At 38.8% G+C, this 13468-nt stretch overlaps 1 pseudogene; it reads left to right on the top strand.

Annotated features, from left to right (window-relative positions):
* The first annotated feature begins 330 nt into the window (after nucleotides 1-330).
* On the top strand, nucleotides 331-1288 carry LOC101706911 (DCN1-like protein 1 pseudogene; annotated as a pseudogene).
* Nucleotides 1289-13468: the final 12180 nt, after the last annotated feature.

Raw genomic sequence — 13468 nt, 5'->3', positions numbered from 1 at the left:
AGGTGATGGTTGAGCGACAGTAGGAATATGCTGAATGCCACTCGAAAGGTACCCTTAGGAAATAGGAAGAAAATGTTCAAATGGGGAGGGGAACATGAGAGGGGAGAGGAAGGGAACAAGAATAAAAAGAATAGAAGGAAAAATGGAAACAAAGGAGAGGAAAAGGGTTGAAGGGAGGGGAGGGGAGTGGGGAAAAAAAAGAAAAATGGAGATATATTATATACAGGTACAAATTCCCTCCGATGAGTCTGATCATTATGTGTCTCAAAAGTGTACCAGAGAGGCCTGGAGGACACCAACACGAACAAGTTGAAATCATCGCAGAAGGTTAAAGTTCGACAGTTTATGATCTTCACACCATCTAGTGAAACAACTGCAATAAGTTGTCTTTCTCAAAATGAGTGGAAGTTAGACGTTGCAACAGATAATTTTTTCCAAAATCCTGAACTGTATATATGAGAGAGTGTAAAAGGGTCATTGGACAGGAAGAAGCTAGAGCAACTATACAATAGCTACAAAGATCCTCAAGATGAAAATAAAATTGGAATAGATGGTATACAGCAATTCTGGGATGACCTGGCACTTGATCCAGCCAGCATTAGGGTTTTGATCATTGCGTGGAAGTTCAGAGCAGCAACACAGTGTGAGTCCTCCAAGCAGGAGTTTATGGACGGCATGACAGAATTAGGATGTGACAGCACAGAAAAGCTAAAGGCTCAAATACCCAAGATGGAACAAGAATTGAAAGAATCAGGACGATTTAAGGATTTTTACCAGTTTACTTTTAATTTTGCAAAGAATCAAGGACAAAAAGGATTAGATCTAGAAATGGCCATTGCCTACTGGAATTTAGTGCTTAATGGAAGATTTAAATTCTTAGACTTATGGAATAAATTTTTGTTGGAACATCATAAACGATCAATACCAAGAGATACCTGGAATCTTCTTTTAGACTTCAGTGCAATGATTGCAGATGACATGTCTAATTATGACGAAGAAGGAGCATGGCCTGTTCTCATTGATGATTTTGTGGAATTTGCATGCCCTTAAAATTGCTGGGACAGAAAGTACAACAGTGTAGGACTGAAAGAACCTTCTAGAATGTACATAGTCTGTACAATAAATACACCGGAAAATTGCACAGTCAATTTCTGCTGGCTGGACTGAACTGAAGATCAATCCTCACTATTCAGACTAAGGGTTGAGACAAAACTTTAAGGATACATTTTGGACCATATCATATTTCATTCTTCAAATGGTGGTTTGGGCTTGTCTTCTAGTCTGGGCCGCTCTAAACATTTATTATTCTAATGTTGTGGATTTCATCTTAATATCTGTGGACCATCCTAGTTTATCCTCCCATAAGCCTTAGAAGTGATTATTTTGAGGTTTCCATTCTTGCATAAAGCACAATGCTGTCTTCATCAGAAAACAGTTTGGCATAAGAATTAAACATAATGAACATCACAAAACAATTTATAAAAACTTCTTAAACATATGCTTTGGGCTAGTTGCAAAGACTATGCTGATAGCACTTCCAATGAGAGTGATATTTAAGTGTATGGGATCTGGAATGGTGTTTTGGTTTGGAAGGATTTTTTTTTTCCTGGCAAATCACATGTATTGTTGACGTAAGTAGAATATCTGATGAGAGAAATGTCAAAACAACCACTGTGAAAATTTTTTAGGATAACTTGGTGCCTACTTGAAAAATGTATTGTGTTTCAGACTCTCAGTTTCAAAAAGGTTCCACAGAAATAGTCTGCACTCACCAATGGTCTTACAGGGAGCTTTTATTTAGCAGATGTCTGTGTAATGTTAGATTCTTCTCTCGTCTACATTATGCACTGTATAATTGGATTTCATTATGCTTTTGAAATGCTCATATGCCTATCAAACAAGTTAAACTGTTTAATTTGTTTTGAATGTTTTTAATTGCTATAAAATACAATATCCTAAATTTAGGCATGAGGGTTTATTTTTGTTTTTATTTTTTTTCTTCCTTTTTGGTCATTGCACTATGGAACACAAATGAAATTCTCTTAATTTATGAAAGGATAGTATGAATTAAATTTTGGAAATGGTTGTGATGAGCCATGAAGTTCAATCTATATAATATAGGTTCTGCTCTTTCAGACAAGTAGTCCATTTTTTGATGACTTCTTATTTTGTTGAAATTGCTTTAACTGCTAATCACTGTGGTTGCCAAATATTTACTTCAGGAGCAAAGATTTTCAGACAAGCATATACTTGATAAAAAATACCAATCTGGCTTCTGTTTTTGTAAATTATTTAGTCTCTACTGTTTTTGTGTTACATTAGCTCCGTTTTCACATCAAAGCAGAATGCCGTCTTGTGTGGAACTCCTCCCGTGCCGTTTTTGGTTTTTTAGTTTTTTTTTTGGTTAGGGGATCCATGAACAGCTTTCTTGCCTAAATTGCTCATTTTTGTTTACTTACTGTCATGTGAAGAAGGGTTAATTGCTTTCTTAATCATTTCTGTAAGGGAAATTTACAAATGCTGAACTTCAAGTTTTGGATGATCATGGTCTTTGATAGGAACAGATTTTGCCTGGTGTATCCAGGTACTCTTTAGGGCCTAGTATTGATATCAATAAAGGAATGCACTTCAGAATAGCAGTACATTTTATGGTGATGCAAAAGTGATTTCACGAAACAATGACTTATTAAAATTGCTTTTTATTTACATAATTTTGAAATTGATGAGATATTTTATTAATATTCCAGTCATAACTTTTAATTCAAGAATGTAATTTTACCAAAAGAAAAATTTGAAAATTTCTATTCAGGTTATTGGAATTAGTTATTAAAAGAAAACAAAGGGGCCAGGGATTTAGCTCAGTGGTTCCAGCACCTGCCTCGAAACCACAAGATCCTGAGTTCGATCCCCGGTACAAAAAAAAAAAAAAAAAAAAGAAAAGAAAACAAAGGAGAAGAATCCTGCTGTTTTCAGTGTTTCCTGATTTCATTTTTGTACATATGAAGAGGAATTTCAATTATGAAAAATTTTAAAAAGATATAAAAATATATGTACTTTTATTTCCTGTCTTGAAGATTTTGAGTTACAATATTATTTTCAGATTATTTCAAGTATGCTGTGTTTTGAAACGAGATCCCATTTTTTCCCCATTATAAATTGTTTTCATAAAATTCTGATATTGGTTGTAGCCTAGTGCCTTGGGTTTTACAGATTTTTTCTTTTAAATGCAAGATCTTTTCAACAAAATAGTGTTTGTCATCAGCTTGGTACTAAACATTTATAATTACTGTGCAATTATAAACAAAAATATATAAAACTTTGAATATAATTATGTAGCATAAAAGTTAAGGTTGTTCACTATGATGGCATCTTAGAATTAAACAAAGCTATTACTAGGGCTGAAAAAAAAAGTGTACCAATTAATTTTAAAAAGAAATACACACTTAAAATGGTCAAGTGATAATTTTTGTTATGTATATTCTACCATAATAAAAAAGAGGGGCCCTGCTGCACAAGCACAAGGACCTGAGTTCGATCCCCGGTACAAAACAATTTTAATTAAATTAAAAAAAAAAGAGGGGCGAAGGCTATTAAATTACTGGGGGATAATGTGTTGGCTCCGTACCTCTGAGCCTGCCCTCTGTGCAGTACGGGGAGGACTGTGCTGCTGGAGGGCAGGTATGGTTCCAGCCAGACCCTTACTTCCCAGGTCATCAGAAGGGCTGAAAGGAGAACAACTTTCTTCTTTTTACATGAGAACAACTTTCTCATTGGGCAACTCCAGGGCATTTGACTGTGCGTCCTTGTGCTGCCTGAAGACCAGCTGTCACAGTGGCCTTATGCAGCACACAGTCAGGTGGCAAGGACACGGTCCCCTCCCTGATGCTAAGCATGGCTGCTTGGAACTGACCCAGACACCTCTCCTGCGTGGCCCAGGCTGGGCCAGAACCTGCCACTGGGCGGCCTGCAGGTCAATCCCAGTCTGCAAATTTGTTTCATTTGTCCTGTAAACTGCTTTAAAAAAATGTAAGCAAACATTTGATAATTGGGAGGTTTCACATAAAAACCCAGACTTCTAGCTTCTCTTTAAAAATTAAGTTAATGAAAACCAAAAAGGCAACACTGGGTTCTCACTCCCATGAAGTAACAATTGGCCAGAGCTGCACAGCAGCGGGCACCTTAGATAGGGTGCATTCTTTACTTAGCCACACTCCTGCGCTCTCTCTGATGGGTCCCAACACCAAGGCAACTGTCAGGGCTCCTTCGTCACTGCACTTCCATTGAGTGCTTCATAGAAGGCAGGGTGTCGCTCTTTACTTATAGAAAAATAAACTAAAACAGCCCGAGTTTGTTACCAAAAAAAAAAAAAATGGAGTGAGAATATTTCTTTGCACAAATGAAAGCTGTTCCTGTGTACTTTACAAGCAGGTACACAGTGTTTTGCTAATGCAGGACGCTCCTTACCCCACAGGCCTTTGGCTTTGCAACCTCTGATCTAGATCAAAGCTATCCGATGGCTCCAAAAGAAATAAGCAAGTCTGGCCTACTAAGTGGTGGCAGCCACATATGAAAGTGGCTTGTTATTTGCCAGGACGGTGGGCAGGTGGGCAGCGGCTCTCTCTGTGTATTCAAAATAGTGAACAAAGTACACAAATCTACCACTTTGGGTAGTGCCACATTCGCCTTGCTTTCCAGGGACTTCTCACAGTCAAGCGCAAACCACAGGTGCACCATGGGCCAAACCTGCATGTTTCTATGAACACAGAGATTTCTTGTTGAGCATGCCCAAGAGGCAGCAGCCACTGCATGGGAGAACCGGGGATTCTCTGCATCGTGAGCAACTAGAGCGGTTTCAGGCTATCACCTCTCCAAAGGTTCTCTCCTGCACACTTCTTCCAGTGGCTGGGGCCAGTCCAGGTCATGCCTGTTCTGCTTTCCCAGTGGTTATCACCTTCCCTTTTCTCTCAAAGTGTCCCAGTTTGGACATAAAATATATGGTCACCTTACTTGTAACCAACCTGTCTTAAGTTTATACTAAAACTTCAGGGAGTTTATTCTGTTATTCTGGGTTTATAAGTGAGCTAGGTATGGAAGGTGGTGGGAGATGGATGAGAACATGCCAGGGCCTGGCTGCCTCTACTGTAGATGGCAGCTCGCAAATGAGGGCAGGAGTGAGGGATCTGTGTCGCAGGGAAAATCAGCCCCTCTCAGGAGCCATCCCAAGAGATGGTCAGGCTGATTAAGGGAAGCATTTCCATGAAACGGTCACCTGTACAGTTCTTAGATCCCATAGCACTTTCTGTACCTGACTCACTTATTGACCTAGCACATTCAACTATTTGGTCTTTGACAAAGGGGTCAAAAACATACACAGGAGGAAAGATGCCTCTTTAATAAATGATATAGGGAAAACTGGCTGTCCACATGCCGAAGACTGAATCTAGACTTGTCTCTTACCATGTACTAAATCAAAATCAAAATGGATCAAAGATCTAAATGTTAAAACAGAAACATAACCTGCTAGAAGACAAAAGAAGTAAAACTCTGAATAGAACCCTAGTTATACAGGAAAGAGTATCAAGAATCAACAAATGGGGTCATGCTGAATTAAAAAGATTCTGCATAGCAAAAGCAACAACCAACAGAGTAAAAAGACAACATAGAGAATGGGAACATTTTTTGCCAGCTATTCCTCAGATAGAAGACAAATATCTACAGTACATACAGAACTCAAAAAAGTTAGACCCCCCAAAATAAAAAAGTTAATAAAAATGTGCAGGTGAAATGAAGAGATACTTCACAGACGTATACATGGCAAATAAATACATGAAAAATGTACAGTGTGGCTGGCCATTAGAGAAATGCAAGTACACAACACTGAGATTCCAACTTACTCCCAAAGGAATGGCTATCATCAAGAAATCAAATAATAACAAATGCTAGGAACCTTCTGGGTCACCACACCACTGCCCCCAGCACCAAGGAGCAGAGCCGGCCCCAGCACAGAGGAGGTGAACTTTCCAGGCTGCCGTACCACCACCCCCAGCACTGAGGAGGTGAGCTGCACAGGCACCAGCAGCACACATCCCTCTCCATGCTCAACCCTATTGAAATGAGAAGACACTTACACAAGTCTCAAAACCAGACTACCAGATCACCTAAAGCAACCCCAAAGGGAAACGAGATGGAACAATCTGATACTCAGCCATCTGGACTCCCTGAACTGGCAACAAAAGAGGATCTGGAAAAAATGAAATCAGAAATAATTTCTCAGATAACAGTAGAGATTGTGCCCATAGTACAAGAAATGATTAATAATTCTAGAGAGGACACAGATAAAAAATAGAGGAGCTGAGGAACATGATGGAATCCCAACATAGGAAACAAATGGAATCCATAAAACAAATGCAAACAGATTTCCAGGAGATTAAAAACTCCACTGAAAGTTTATGCAGCAGAATGAGCCAATGTGAGGACAGAATTTAAGATATAGAAGATAAGATTGCAATTAGTGACCAGGAAAAGAAAAATTTCTTTAAAATAGTAAGGTACCATGAGAAATCAATCAAGCAGCTGCTAGACAATGCAAAGAAGAATAACATAAGACTGATCGGAGTCAATGAAGAAACAGGAAAGAGTGCAGACAACATAAAAAAAAACTGTTCACAGAAGTGATGGCAGAAAACGTTCCAAGTGGGGGAAAAGAGCTTGACATACACTTATGTGAGGCATATAGGACTCCAGCTAGCCTTGATCAAAAAAAATCTACACATAGGCATATAATAGTTAAGATTCCAAAAACCCAACAGAATAACAAAATTCTATAAGCAGTTAGAGAAAAGAAATAAATCACATACAAAGGAAAGCCCATCAGAGTCACAGCAGACTTCTCAATGCAAACCCTCAAGGCTAGAAGAGCTTGGAGTGACATATTGCAAGCCCTAAAGGAAAACAGCCTCCAACCCAGATTGATGTACCCTGCAAAACTATCTTTCAAAACTGATGGAGAAATACGATTCTTTCATGAACTTCATGAATACCAAACCAGCACTCCAAAAAATTTTAGACAATATCTTAGCAAAAGACAATGATGATCAGGATCACAACCCCAGGAAGCCCAGCAGAATAAATCCATCAGGCACGACCATAAATTAAACACAAAGGGGAAGAATCCAACAAAAAGAAAAAGTCATGACAATGATAAGTCAATATGTATCAGTTATAACCATCAATGGTAAAGGTCTCACTTCACCAATCAAAAGAGATAGACTGGCAGAATGGGTCAAGAAGCAAGACCCAACAATATACTGCATGCAAAAAACACACTTAACTTAAAAAGAAACTCATAGACTGAAAGTTAAAGGGTGGAAAAGAATATTCCATGTGACAGGAACCCCCCAAAAATCAGGAGTAGCTATCCTCTTTGCAGATCAAGTGGATTTCAATCCAACACTGATTAAGAGAGACAAAGAAGGACAGTACATCCTTGTAAAGGGAACAATCCCAGAGGAAGAGATGACAATCATAAACATATATGCATCAAACACTAGTATGCCCAACTATATAAAACAAATACTAATGGACATGAAAAATCAAATAAGGACTAATACAATAGTAGTGGGGGGCCTCAATACCCCATTGTCACAAATAGATAGATCAACTAGACAAAAAATAAGCAATGAAATACTAGAACTCAATCAACCTCTTGAACAAATGAACTTAATAGATATTTACAGAGTGTTCCTCCCCACGAAATCAGAATACACATTCTTTTCAGCTGCACACAGGTCATTCTGCAAAATAGACCACATACTTGCTCATAGAACATGTTTAAGTAAGTGCAAAGGAATTGAAGTTATCCCCTGTATATTATCAGACCATAGTGCAAAGAAATTGGAGATCCATAGCAAAAGAAACCACAAGAATTTCATAAACACATGGAAATTGAACAACACACTTCTGAATAACCAATGGGTCACAGAGAAGAAATCAGACAGTTCCTTCAATTAAATGACAATGACAATACAACATATCAGAATCTATGGGACACAATGAAAGCATTTTTACGAGGAAAATTCATAGCAGTGAATACTCATATTAGGAAAACAGAGCGAATCCAATTAAACAACTTGATACTGAACCTCAAGCTTCTAGAAAAAGAAGAGCAGGATAAAACCAAAGCTCATACAAGGGAGGAAATTATAAAGATCAGAGGAGAGGAGACTAAGAGAATGATACAAAAAATCAATGAAGCCAAGAGTTGGTTCTTTGAAAGAATAAACAAAATTAACAAACCTTTAGCCAACCTTATTAGAAAAAGGAAAGAAAAGGCCCAAGTCCATACAATTAGGAATGAAAAGGGTGAAATGACAACAGACCCAGCAGAAATCCAGAGGATCACCAATAGCTACTTTGAGTACCTATACACCAATAAGATGGAAATCACAGAAGAAACGGACAGATTCCTAGATATGTACGAATTAACAAAGTTGAATGAAGAAGACCTAAAAATTCTAAACAACCCAATATCAATCAATGAAATTGAAAATGTAATTAAAAACTTACCAACTAAGAAAAGCCCAGGTCCTGATGGCTTCACTGCTGAATTCTACAGGACATTTAGAGAGGAACCACTGCTACGACTGTTTAAATTCTTCAATGAAATTGAAAGGGAAGAAATACTCCTGAATTCATTCCTGGAAGAAAGCATCACCTTGATCCCCAAAGCAGAGAAAGACCCAACCAAAAAAGAGAACTATAGGCCAATCTCACTAATGAACATAGATGCAAAAATCCTTAATAAGATACTGGCAAATAGAATGCAGAAGATCATCAAGAAGATCATACACCCTAACCAAGTGGGATTCATTCCAGGGATGCAGGGATGGTTCGACATAGGCAAATCAATCAATGTAAAACACTATATCAATAGAGCCAAGGACAAAAACCATATAATGATCTCAATAGATGCAGAAAAAGCATTTGACAAAATCTAACACTCATTTATGATAAAAACCCTACAAAAATTGGAATAGATGGTCTCTACCTCAATGTGATAAAAGCCATCTATGAAAAACCAACAGCCAATATCATACTAAATGGTCAAAAACTGAAATCCTTCACACTAAAATCAGGAACAAGACAAGGATGTCCACTATCACCACTCCTGTTCAATATAGTTTTGGAAACATTAGCCACAGCAATTAAACAAGAGAATGAAATAAAAGGAATAAAGATAGGAAACGAAGAAGTCAAACTGTCATTATTTGCAGATGACATGATACTCTATATAGAAGACCCCAAGAACTCCACCAAAAGTCTTCTAGGCTTAACCAAATACAGTAAAGTAGCTGGATACAAGGTCAACACACAAAAATCAATAGCTTTCCTGTACATGAACAGACTCACTGAGAGAGAAATAGGGCAAACAATTCCTGTCACAATAGCATCCAAAAAACTGAAATATCTAGGAATCAACCTAACAAAAGAAATCAAAGACCTCTTCTCTGAAAACTATAGCACTCTGAAAAGAGAGATTGAAGGCGATATCAGAAAATGAAAGATATCCCTTGCTCCTGGGTAGGAAAAATCAACATAGTGAAAATGGACGTACTTTCAAAACTGCTATATAGATTCAATGCAATCCCAATTGAAATTCCAGCAGTATACTTTATGGACCTTGAGAAAACAATCCAAAAATTCATTTGGAACAAGAAGAGACCTAGAATAGTAAAAGGAATCCTAGGCAACAGAGACATGGCAGGGGTATCACAACCCCCAACTTGAAACTCTACTACAAAGCTACTGTGATAAAAACAGCATGGAACTGGCAAAGAAACAGACCAGAGGACCAGAGGAACAGATTAGAAGATGCGGAAATAACTCCAGACACACTCAGCCACCTCATCTTTGATAAAGGAGCCAAACACCCTCACTGGAGGAAAGATAGCCTCTTTGATAAATGGTGCTGGAAAAATTGGGTTTCAATTTGCCAAAGATTAAAACTAGACCTATGGCTCTCACCATGCACTAAACTAGAATCAAAATGGATTAAAGATCTAAATATTAAAACAGAAACACTGAACCAGCTGGAACAGAGGTTAGATAGAACTCTTGAAGACATTGGTGTAGGAAAAGACTTTATGAACAAAACCTCAGTTGCCCATGAACTAGCACAAACAACAAGTGGGATTATTAAAGAGCTTCTTCACAGCAAGAGAAATGAGCAACAGTGTGAAGAGACAGCCCAAAGTGTGGGAAAAAATTTCTACCTGCTGTTCCTCAGACAAAGGTCTACTATCTCAAATCTATAAAGAACTTAAAAAAATCAGACCTCCCAAATTTAAAGACCCAATCCAAAAATGGGCATCTGAAATGAACAGACATTTCTCACACAAAGAAGTAGAAATAGCAAATAAATACATGAAAAAATGTTCAACATCACAGGTCATTCGAGAGATGCAAATGAAAACAACACTGAGATTCCACCTCACTCCAGAAAGAATGTCTGCTATCATGAAACCAACCAACAACAAATGCTGGCAGGCTGTAGGGAAAGAGGAACACTGCTCCACTGCTGGTCGGAGTGTAGACTGGTGCAACCACTGTGGAAATCAGTATGGAGATACCTCAAAGAACTAGGACTGGAAGTCCCATTTGACCTAGCTATTCCCCTGCTGGGTATCTTCCCCAAAGAATTAAAAGAATCATACCACAGTGACATATGTGCACCCATGTTCATAGCAGCAGTTTATAATATCTAAAACTTGGAAGCAGCCCAAATTGGCGATCAACTGGAGAATGGATAAAGAAAACATGGTTTTTTAATAAAATGGAGTACTACTCAGCCATAAAAAATGAAAAATTAGAGACATTTATAGCTAAATGGATGCACATTGAGGTGATATTCTTTTTTTCTTTGGTACTGGAGATCGAACTCAGGTCCTTGCGCTTGCGTAGCAGGTGGCGAAACCACTGAGAGGTGATATTCTTTTTTTTTTTTTTTTTAGTACCGGAGATTGAACTCGGATCCTTCCGCTTGCAAGGCAGGCGGCGGAACCACTGAGCTAAATCCCCGGCCCCGAGAGGTGATATTCTTAAGTGAAATAAATAAGACACACATGTGTAAATACAGAATAGTTTCTCTAGTGTGAGAAACTGAAAGTGTAAATAAGGACTAAAAGGTATAATAGATAATATGAAATAGGAAGAAAAGGGGCAAAGGGGAAGGGGAGGTGGGAGGGGTAGGGGAAAGGAAAGAAGGGAATGGAATTAATATGAGAAAATGAAAACAAAGTCTTTGTAAATAGGGAGGGAGGGAGGGGTTAAAGAGAGGGCAGGAGAATGGGGAAAAAAAAGAACCAAGAGAGACTATGTAAAGGTGCAAATTTCCAGTGACGAATGTCATTATGTTGTATACCTAAAATGTACCAATAAAATTAATAAAAATAAAAAACAAATGCTGGTGAGGCTGTGAAGGTGGTGTGGTGGGAAGGGGGAAGAACCTAGCTACATTGTTGGTGGGAATGTAAAGTAGTACAATCACTACAGAGATCAGTATGGAGGTTCCTTTAAAACACTGCGCCCGCCCTATCATCTAGTTCTGACACTCTCTTCTCATGCTGGCCATTTCTATCGTCCATATTTTGAATAGAATTTTATGTCTCTTAGATTTCTGCTTGCTACCTTTTCATGGACTCTAATTCTTTGTTAAACTGGTCAGTCATGTCTTGAATAGTTTTGATTAGCTCAGGCAGGTTATTTGTATCTTCTTTAAGCTCACTGGTTATTTTTTGTTTATTAAGACCACTTTCTGTTTAGCTATATCATCTCTGCAGTCATCTAACACCTTACTGATCTGTTTGTTTGTTTCTTCTTTTATCGCTTTGTATAATTCAGCCTTTTATTTTTTGCTCTCCTTCATGTTGATACCCCTTGGATCAGCTTTAGGGGAGTTAGGAGTTTTAAGGAGCATTTTGTTGCCTTTTATTTTCATATTTCTTTTCTTTTTTTCCCCCTTTCTTCTGCTTTTTTTTTTTTTTTGGCACTGAGGGTTGAGAATCAATTAGAAAGGAAAGACTTTGTTGCTAGTTTGGAGATCTCTTTGGTTAGTGTCTTTGCTTTCATTGTGTTTTGTATTAATCTGCCTCTTTGATCTACTCAGTTTAATAGGATTAGATGTGGTTGCTGTGTTGCAAGGAGAGAATCCCTACTGCTTAACAGATCCAATCACATGATGCTCACATATATTAACACTTGTTTTAACAATTTCTCCCTTCTTTTCAATGGCCCGTACAGACTATACTCTAATACTACTACTAACAGGTGGGTTGGACTGTGATAGGAAGGAGGAAGGAAAAAGAGGGAAAAGAAAAGAGTAAATCAGTAAGAAGAGAAGGAAAGAAATATCAATAGATGAAAAACAGACAGGAGATCAGATTCTGTTGGAATTATTTTTAAAGCTGGATTAAAGGGCTAGTGTGGAGGGGGCTTGACAGAATGTTTGTGGGAGCAGGAGAAGGGATGCAGAGGGAGGAAGTGTAAGTGGAGACTGGGGAAGCTGTGAGGACACTGGAACCTGTTAATACATTGTTAGCTTATCTGTGGATCCTCTATACACAGTTTTGGTGGGGATGACCCTGACATACCCGTGGAAGTTATTATTTAGATTAAAGCACTGGTTAATTTCTATTTTCCTTTGCACATATACAGATTTTATACATATATATATATATATATATATATATGAAAAGAGAAGGGAGATAAATGGATAAAAAAGAGTAAGAGACAAGAAAAAAAGACAGGAAAAAAGATGGAAACAAAAAACCAAACAGCCATAAAAACCCATGCAGTTGCAAAAACACAAAATTGAAGCATGATCACAGTCCTATTTATATGGCAGTCTCAGTTCAACTAGTGAACCCTTTCCCTCATGTTCACACACGTGGAGGCTTTATGGAAACTTCCTGCAGGGATGGGCATCCGGGCCTGGCTCGCTCCTGCTACCCGGCCCTTCTCGGAACATTGCTGTGACCACAAGCTACCTCTTCTTCTCACCCTCCCCAATCCACAGTGTCTCTGTTTGCAGGTCTCCGAGCTGGTCCCCCCACGGCCTGCCCAGCTGCCCCTCTGTGAGTGTGGAGGCTGTTGGTCTGGATTGGCCCTCTGAGCCCACCTCCCCACTGCAAGCCTCACCCTTCCACCTATAGGCCTTTGCCTGAGAGGTCCAACCCCCTCAGCTTTTCCAAGGAGTGGAGGGTGTAGTATGATTGGTTCAGTACCCAGTTTTCTGATTTCTGCCAAATTCCTTTACTTCCTACTCCCTTCCCTGCAAATCCTGCAGCTGATTCTGTCTTCTTCCTCCACAAGCCTTCTGCCAAGGTGCCACTCTCCCTCTTTCCACTTGCGGTCCTGCTCCATTCACTCACCGACCAATGAACATGGTGAAGCCTCAGGGCTGCTGTGCTCC

Source organism: Heterocephalus glaber, unplaced genomic scaffold (assembly GCF_053883595.1).
Source record: "Heterocephalus glaber isolate CG9 unplaced genomic scaffold, H.glaber_assembly_v1.0 deba00001564, whole genome shotgun sequence".
NCBI lineage: Eukaryota > Metazoa > Chordata > Mammalia > Rodentia > Bathyergidae > Heterocephalus > Heterocephalus glaber.
This window is presented reverse-complemented; position numbering and strand designations above follow the sequence as displayed.